Source organism: Aplidium turbinatum, chromosome 14, assembly GCF_918807975.1.
Source record: "Aplidium turbinatum chromosome 14, kaAplTurb1.1, whole genome shotgun sequence".
Lineage (NCBI taxonomy): Eukaryota > Metazoa > Chordata > Ascidiacea > Aplousobranchia > Polyclinidae > Aplidium > Aplidium turbinatum.
In genome coordinates, this window is record NC_137485.1 from 11372313 (window position 1) to 11382101 (window position 9789).

A 9789-nucleotide genomic window follows, 5' to 3' on the forward strand; every position below is an offset into this window, starting at 1 on the left:
AGTAGACTACAGACAAGAATGATGACAGCTAACAGACTTAGGCCTATCAGTAAACACGCTTGTAGGTCTACTGCTATAAAACAGCATAATTGGGACATTTTGAGCAACCGCATGTGAGATGTGCACACCATGTGTGGTTTTGCGAGAACTCGGGTGTGCACCAAAAATACTAAGCCGCGTTGGTTCGACTCTCGAGGTGTGCGCTTGAGCAACACAGGTCATTGGTATAGGTCCTACACGTGGTACTGTGAGCAATCTTCTTGAAAATTTTGTGATAGAAACGAAATCAAACAAACGGTTAGCCATCGGAAGCGTAACCCAGTGGTTTGAGAATTAGGGCAAGGGACTGTAGCGCACCCAGCATGGGGCTAATGGAGCTCAAGCCCCCCTCCCCCAAATCCGCCACCAAAAATAAAGCTTTTGTATGTTCTCCATTTATACCTTTGCTTACAGGTTAGATATGAATAAGACACAACAATACAACAGAGCTGAGCATTATAACAATATATTTTACATATTTACAAATAGTTTTAACAGTCTAACGTTTTCAGCTTAACTGAAGCCCTCATCGGGAACCTAAGAATATTTATAAAAACGCAATAAATTTCAACTTCTTGAAGGTAAAATTACATTAGGAAAAGTCGCGCTTCCGGAATTTTGGTGTCAAATTGGGATTTGCCTTTGCGTAACATTTTAAATGAGTGACTGGAGAATTTTCGATCTGTGCAAAAAGAACACTCAATGATATGGTCTTTGATGGCACTTTTCTTTAACTCCCTAAAGTTCAGATGCTCCCGTAGGCTACTCTCGATTGTGGTCAAATGTCTGGTGGACATACCGATGTACCGTACGTCAATGCCAAATCACACGGACATGTAAAACTGTATAGGACATTTGAGCAGAGAGACGAAGGCGTCTAAGACTTTAGTTTAGTCATAGACAAAAAAAGTCAAGATCTATAGAAGATTGCGAGAGTGGACGTAGAGATGAGGATGCTGATGGTGGCGGTGCTATATAGTAGCATGGGGTCCACTAGGCCAACTTCTAATCTGATTGAGAGAACGAATCTTGATATATCGGCAACCGATGAGTTGTGGGCGTGAGTGCCTTTCAAGATTAATCAAAGGGATGGGCTGGGCATTGGCCTATTGTCACTATTGTCGCAAATCACTCGGCCGACATTTCTGAATTTGCCCTCCCCCCAAATTTTTTTCTGGGTGCGCCACTGGCAAGGGAAGTAGTAATTTCGATGTAGTAAGATGAAGCCTACCGGTAGTCATTTGTGGTTTTGATTTCCATCAAAGCTATTAGCCTATTCTTTTTTCTTTTGTAATTAACAAAAAGTTTACAGTGCGTAGGCTAAAGATCAATTATTGAACTGAGTGCAACAACGATCGCAATAACTGCAATCACATGGTTTGTAGGGCCGAGCACTCTCTCTTACGTCAGGTGCGCTGGAATCTACTTGATTTGTAGGCTACAAATAGGCTACCACGGCTCTTAACGCAATTCTGAGTCTCGCTTAGAAATTTATGGAATTGCGGTAAGCAATGAATTTTCGGAAGAATGCCTAATCGCATTCTGACTAGTGCTTCATAGACACGTAGATTTGCTGCTATATGTTACATTGTATGGTTGTGCACAGCGTTTGCAATGCTCACAGTAGCGCTTTCGCAATCAAGACTAGGATTCTTTTTAAGCAACTATAACCATGATTCCTGACTCACTTTTGTCACTTATAGTCTGACTTAGCGGTAGGTTATTCAGTTTTACTCAGTAGGCTAGGCTATCCAGAGGTGGGCAGTAACTAGTTACAAAAGTAACTAGTTACTGTAACTAGTTACTTTTTGAGTAACTGTAACGGTAACTTCGTTACTATTTTCCAAAAGTAACGAAACGCGGTAACTAGTTCCTATTTTAGCACTTTTTCAGCAGTTACAGTTACAAGTTACTTTTGTATTGAAATTTCTGTTTCTAATTGCCGTCCATTTCTCTGCACATGTTTGTGTCACGCTTTATGCGTGTTTGCTGCGCGTTGCGCAATAATGCATTCTTCTGCTGTATCGGAGCAGCACTGCTTATACGCGGCGCTCTTGTTTTGTGATCTTATGGAGCAGGATTGCCATATTGGCGAATTCATCGCCAAAATCCAGAAATCTGGCGATTTTTTAAGACGTTTGGCTTCATATTTATGGTTTGGCGATTTGGCTCTTTTTTGGCGATTTTTGAGAACCGATTTGGCTAAATTAATTGCTTTTGGTGATTGATCAATATGTGACTTTCTATGCAATGTTTAGCAAAAGTGTTTGGCAACACTTGATAGCTCAGTTCATGCTTGTCGTATAGCTGCCAGAGGTGTACAGGAGCCGTAGTTTTGGAGTATTTAGGACCCGGAGTCTCGGTGTTACGTTCACTGTTCGCAACCTTATTACATCATTGCTTTCTCTATTCAAAATCGGAAGTCTATGTCTACGTAACTTCGAGTCATAGCAGGGAAAACAAATATTTCCTTTGTTTCGAGCATTTAAAGAGAATATAGTTTCGGGAGAGAGTTTGCTTTTTCGTACCAAAGACAGGCAAAACACAACAATACCACAGGGTTGAGCATTACAACAAAATATTTTACATATTTACAAGTACGGTAGTTTAACAGTCAAACGTTTTCGGCTTAACTTAAGCCCTCATCAGGAATCTGAAAATATGTATAAATTGCAATAAATTTAAACTTTTTGAAAGTAACTAACTAACTGACTATAAGCATCAAGAAACACGCAACGATTATAAGCAATAGTGTGGAAAACAGACAGACGGAAAACAAATTACATTAGGAAAAGGCAACTGCGTAACTAGAAAAGAATTTGCACCACAGTGTGCGTGATACATCTAATAAATGTTGAGGAGAATGGATGCGCCTCCCGCAAATAATTGTTTGTTTAAATTTGGATTACAGCGTTTATGTTGAGATTTATGAGTAACTGAAAGCAAGCCCGCAATCAGGGGGGCATTGGGGGCATTTGCCCCCCCGAAATGGGGGCATTTGCCCACATTAGCCTACAGATGTTGTATTTTATTTGTAATCGACTGAACACATTACTGTATTATCGTAATTTTCTTCCTTGGGTAGTCATAGCTAAATGAGAAAAGGTTACAAAGGCTAGTTTCCTTTAATGCTGTACTAAACAAAAACGTGATTGACATAAGTTATGACCACTGAACCGTAACATGGTAGTGCCACACACTCTTGTCCCTTATCAATGGGCGTGGACATTAACATAAAAATGTCACAATGCATCATTTTAATGTTTGTTCTTTGATAAAAATTAAATGCCCCCCCGAAAATATTTGCTGGTTGCGGGCCTGACTGAAAGTAACTAGTAACTGTAACTAGTAACTGTAACTAGTTACATTTTTGAAATCGGTAACTGTAACGGTAACTCAGTTACTATTTTGGCCAAGTAACTGTACCGGTAACTGTAACTCAGTTACTTTTGAAAGTAACTTTGCCCACCTCTGGCTATTACTCAGAAGAATTCTAAATTTCTGAAGTCAAGCTAATCATGTAGCCTAAGACGACAGCGTATTGTAGGCTACTGAGTTCTGATGGTGGAATCGTTTGTTTTCTGGTGTGTTCATTTGGGGTTCTTGTTGGATTCTGTCGTTTAGCGCTATTCAGTTAATGAGTTAAAGTAAGTCAATAAACGAATCAATAGTGAAGACCTCGTGTCCCGGTCACTCCTTGCCATTCAATCATGCCCAGGAGTGTTGCCGTCCCACTGACGGCTGTGTATGGGTGGGGATGCTGATCAGCAGTATCATAGGTTTATAAAAAAAAATATCTTACCCTTCTCACCGGCAGCGGTAGCTGGTTCGGGCGGAAAACTTTCCAAAGTTACAGTTTTTACCACACCCATCAAGGACAGGTCTCCAATCTTCATTCTGTGGCACATAGGGGATGGAATAATTCACAGAAAACAACACTTCAACAATCGGAAACTTAAGGCTACTCTGTCAAATTCGGTGACCGGGCCTGCGACTCAGTGATTCAAAGCGTCTACCAGTTTGAAAACCGCCAGGATCAAGCTTTCAAACAAGCTTTCTGAGTCCGAGGATAAAACTCCCTTTACTCAATCAATTAATCAAAAAACTCATTTCATGTAAAGAATAAAATCTGGTACACCATCGTGAATAATTTCATACTCCGTGTTGCATCTTTGGTCTGCCGAAAAAAACTTTTTAATCCATTCCATGATCTTTGCGGAGATTGTCCGCAAACCACACACAAAGCGGATACGGAGTTTTTGGTGAGTTTGGAAACAGGATCTGAAATATTCCGGAGCAGGATTGCGAATTTTTGAAAAACAAGAAAAACAAAATTCCAAGAATTTTTCCAGAAACTTTTATATTATATAGTACCGGTAGGCTATAATAGGAGTCGGAGTTGGCATTTTGTAATTGTAAGTATATTTTCAGACGGCTTCGGGATCTATTCTTGCTACTGTATACATGATTGGAGTCAAAAATATGTGACTCCGCAGTCTCCGCTCATCTTTAGATTTTGCAAGTTTTAGATCCGTTGATCAGTGAACATCTTTTGTAGGAGGAAGTGGGGCAGGCCTTAACTTGTTGAAAACTAGCAGTCTGAGGCTCGCATTCCTTTTATTTTACCTACCATACTAAGTTGAGAATTAAAATAAAGTGCAACCAGCCTCATGTATTTTAATGGCAGTGGCTATTTGACCGGCTCCGGTCTTTGAATCTGAAACACTATTTGACCGGTCATGACGTCACTATACAGGCACTTTTTTTCTTTTTCAGAGCAAAAGACGAGAAGCGCTTATATACCGGTAAGTACTAAATTTGACAGTTTTATTCAACACGTTCTGTGGCGCTTGCGATACGTCTCCGGCTCCCACTCTAGAGGAAATGAGTTTGATACTACCCGGAAGCGTTCTTTTTCTTCTTTTTTTTTCTAACTAAATTTTGACCCGAAGTGCATTTTTGTAGTCAATTTTTAATTTGAGTTACCTACAGCGCAATTTTTTATGTCTTTTCAAATGTGAGTAATAAAGTTAGAGTTTTTTTAATTTGCTGAAATTTGAGAATTTCTCTGGGTAATTGTCCGTTCGTCATAAGAGGATGTGGCTGTGTTTGCCGAACGACGCATTACATTTACATACCATTACCATTATTAACATCCTCTTATGACGAACGGAAAATTACCCAGAAAAATTCTCAAATCCCAGCAAATTAAAAACACTCTAACTTTATTAATATTACTCACATTTGAAAAGACATAAAAAATAGCGCTGTAGGCAACTCAAATTAAAAATTGACTACAAAAATGCACTTCGGGTCAAAATTTAGTTAAAAGAAAAAAAAAGAAAAAGAACGCTTCCGGGTAGCAACTTTGTAAAAGGTACCATAAAAAAATCCCCTTTGAGCAACAAACGAAAACGTAATTCCTAGCTAAATTTAGTCTTCGATTCACCATCGCCTGGCTTGGCGCATTGGGTTAGGGCGATGGTAGTCATTACATTGACGTGGGTTTGATTCCCACCACTGTCATGTCTCCTTTTTCTTCTGTAATTACCAAACAAAGTTGAAAGGGGATTTTTTAATGGTACCTTTTCAAAAGTTGCTTCCGGGTAGTATCGATCTCATTCCCTCTAGAGTGGGAGCCGAAGACGTATCGCACGCGCCACAGAACATGTTGAATAAAACTTTCATATTTAGTACTTATATAGGCGCTTCTCGTCTTTTCCTCTGAAAGAGAAAAAAGTGCCTGTATAGTGACGTCATGACCGGTCAAATAGTGTTTCAGATTCAAAGACCGGAGCCGGTCAAATAGCCACTGCCTATTTTAATTCTCAACTTATTTCGATGTGATCAAGTCAACCGCTTCTTGCTGACGGCGTGCCAGGGTTAGGTCTCGGTGTCTCAGATGACATTCACTTTATCAACCTACCATACTATATATACTTAGTTTGCATTAAACTTACAATTTGCTTTATTTTTGGTAGTGGCTATTTTTCCACACTTAATGCCATGGTTACAATCAAGTGTTGCCAAAGTTAGGAAGGGTTAGAGTTAGGAATAAGATTAGGGTTTTGATCTTTGCCCAGGACTAAAAAAAATTCCAAAATACAAGTTTTTGTTTTCATCAGCTTTAAACTTTTCTCAAATTAGGGCAGAATTCCTTATCTTGCAACACTATTGAGGCTATTATTACCCTGGTATTTTTTGTCATTGACTTACCAAAAACTAATTGCATAATCAGTTGGTTTCACTTCACAAAAAAAAAATTAATAGCTTATTTCGCATTGATTGCTATTTATACTGATAAGGGCATCGGAGAAGATAGGCCTACTGAAATGTGAAGAAGAGTAAGAAAATGAATAAAAGTTAAGGATTTTTATTGTAGGTGCCATAGTTGTTCGGTAGGCCATAGCCCTATGAAGGGCCATCGGCATTTTTTTCTATAGAGCAACTTACTGTTCATAAGCATAAGAGAAATCAAGGACCATTGTCAAAGGGGTTGCCACTCTGCAGTCGATATCATGCCTTTAAGTGTTTTGCGAAATAAAAATGCACAGGCATATGCTCTTGAGCGGTGTTGAACCAGGGTTCTCACCACTTAGCAGGGTTGAGAAAAACCCGGGTTTTTTTAAAAAAGCCCAACCCGCCCGGGTTTTTTTAAAAAAACCCGGGTTTTTTTGGGTTTTATTGGGTTTTTTTAAAATAGATGCAAAAAAAGGTAGATTCATGCTTATTTCACCTCAAAACTACTTTTTACGAGTGAAGTGCCTTTCACTCACAGTACATGCTTGCATAACTCAATAAAATAATGCACTAGGGCTGTTGTTGCTTGAATGTTGCATCATCCATTAGTTTCAAGATCAAGTTGGATGTTGCATCATCCACTGATTTCTATACCAAGTTGATGCTACTGTGGTAGAAATCACATTATTGCATCATTTGTTTAGATTTGAAGGCAAGGAGCATTTATGCCATCATGTTTAAATATTTTTTATCATTTATATATATATTATATATAGTAATGGATGAGCAATTGAGCGATTGCGTGGCCAATTAGGCAAATGCTCTGAAACAGCCATGCGTTAGAATCCAGAATCTGTAATTGGTAAATAGCCTCCTAAATTGCATTTCACATCATATATACAGACTACAGTAGAGTAGTACTTTCACCAATTTAACTATAAGGCCTTCTTGCAGAAATGAGTTTTAGTGTAGTATACACAAAGTGGCATTACTTGATTTTTGTGTACTGTGCAATATCCACTGCGTTTTCAGTTTATTCTTGGAAATTACTGCACAATCACATCCTTAAGTCCTAATTTAAAGTTTGTTGTAAGTGCCTTGTAGTGTTTTTGTAAATTTTTTTAATTTTCCAATAAAAACTGGACAAATATGATGCTCTGGGTTTTTTTATGGGTTTTTTTGGGTTTTTTTAAGTGGGTTTTATTAAAAAAACTCACCCGGGTTTTTTTGGGTCGGGTAAAATACCAACAACCCTGCCACTTAGGTATGCAGCAGACAAACTTTTGTAGGCCTATGTGGACATAATTTCAAGGTTGTGGCTATTTGTCCCACAGAAGTGTTGCCAGATAAGGAGTTTTGCAATAATTTGAGAAAAATGTCATTTAGCGTCAAGTTATCAAACATAAAAACTTGTGATTTGCAAATTTTGAAGAATCGAGTGCAGAGAAAAAAGTTTAACATTTATCTTAGCCCTAACCGTTACTCTCAATCGAACCTCAACCTTAATCCTATCTCTTGCAATACATGCCACGAAACAATACTTTTTAATCGCAACCTTGGCAACAAGCATATGACAAAATAGCCACTTTGTAATTTCAAGCTTTTGTGATAAAACAGGTTGACATGTTCTGCATGACATCTTTAAGGCACAACATCATTGGTATATATTCTTGATCTCTATCAAACCCAATGATGCTTTACATGCTTTACAATAAGCATTTGAAGAGACCTGGATCATGTTTGTAATTTTTTTGTTGCGATAGTATCATGGAGTTCAGGCAAAATGCAATGCAATTACAGTAGGGTATAATGGGGTAATTCCGGACATGGGGTAATTCCGGACATGGGGTAATTCCGGACAGCCTGGGGTAATTCCTGTTCTAATCATATTATCAGTATATTTTATTTCAAAACAGAAGTAGGCTATAAAGAATAAATGCACACGTAAATGGGTCAGATGCATCAATTTTGTACCTGTAGTCTCCAGAACGGAGAAAAAATTCAGAATGCTTGGTGTCATAAAATTTTGATTTAAAAGTCTTGAGATACTTCTCTACCAACTAAATCAAAAGACTGCCCCCAAAAAATATCATGTTTTTATACTGAAAATTAAATATCAGTGTGAGTATACCTATTTTATCAGTTTCTAGCAGGTTTACTGCAGTTGTGCGATAATGTACCTAAATATTCTGATACTTCAGCCAAAGTCATGTATTGTTTGACCTCAAGGTAGTAATAAATCATATGCTAGCAATAGTAATAGCAATACTTTTTTCATATGGAGCCATTGCCAATCAAATATGCGTAAAAAGCACCTCACAATCACAGCTAAATTAAAATTTAACAACTTTAACTGTATCTATGTTCTCTAAGATCAAAAATAGGTTACAGAATGCTTCAACAGGTATCATTTCTTATGAGCAACTTTTATAGTAACATTACATGTAAAAATAACTGTACAAAGGAGTGCTTACTAGTTTTACAACAAAAAAAGAAAAAAAAAAAGTTCTGGAGACTACAGTGTTCTGGAGACTACAGACAAATTCAATAAGAAAGAAATTCCTAATCTTTTATTTATTCCGAGTCCTCTCTATGAAATCCTGCTAAGTGAGCATACTAGTCCATCACATACTGGAAGAATGTTTGCCATTTTAAACAGGGAAGCTTACATTTTTTGTTAAAGTTTGTTCTGGAGACTACACAATTTTGGAGCCAGGCTAAATAGCTTCCATAGAAGAGTGAACTATTATCACACTTTTTAGTAAATCTGTTTTTTTGTTTTGTAGGTTTGTTTATATATAAATTTGCATCATTCTACATCCAAACAGGAGCACAGAGTAGGCATTGGTAGAGTAGTACCATGGGTCGTTCTGGAGACTACAACATAGTGGAGCCAAAATTGCAGATTCGTAAAATTGAGAAAAATACAAGGCCAAAATTGTAAAGCCAGTGTCATTTCAACATTAAAATGTAGCTAAAGCTGCACAGTGTTAAATAAAAGTCAGTTTAGCACTGCAGTATTTGCCTGTGAAAAATCACAAGGGAATTACAGAAGTAAAAACGTGAAAAATCCAAAAAAAGTGGGCAATTTTGTGATAAATCCAAAATTTTTGCTAAGAAGTTAACAATTTCCATTGAAAATTAGCATTACATAGGGGGGGCACATATCTAAACTGTAACTTAAAGCCTAAAAAAGTAGACTGAAACCTTAAGAAATACCAAAACTGCAAAAATGCGTTCTGGAGACTACAGGGTACAAAATTGATGCATCTGACCCAAATACAAAATAACAAAGTAAGTAAACAACATAATGCAAACAAAATACATTAATGCGTTCATAAAGTGACTTCCGCAGTCAGAGGATAAAAAAACATTCAAACACAATCTTTTTCAGAGTGAGCAAAATGTTCTTTTTTTATATATATATAATTTAGTATTCGAGTGCCAAATGTGGTGAAAAACTGAAAAAATAAAGTTTCTGTGCTGTCCGGAATTACCTGTAACGGTAAG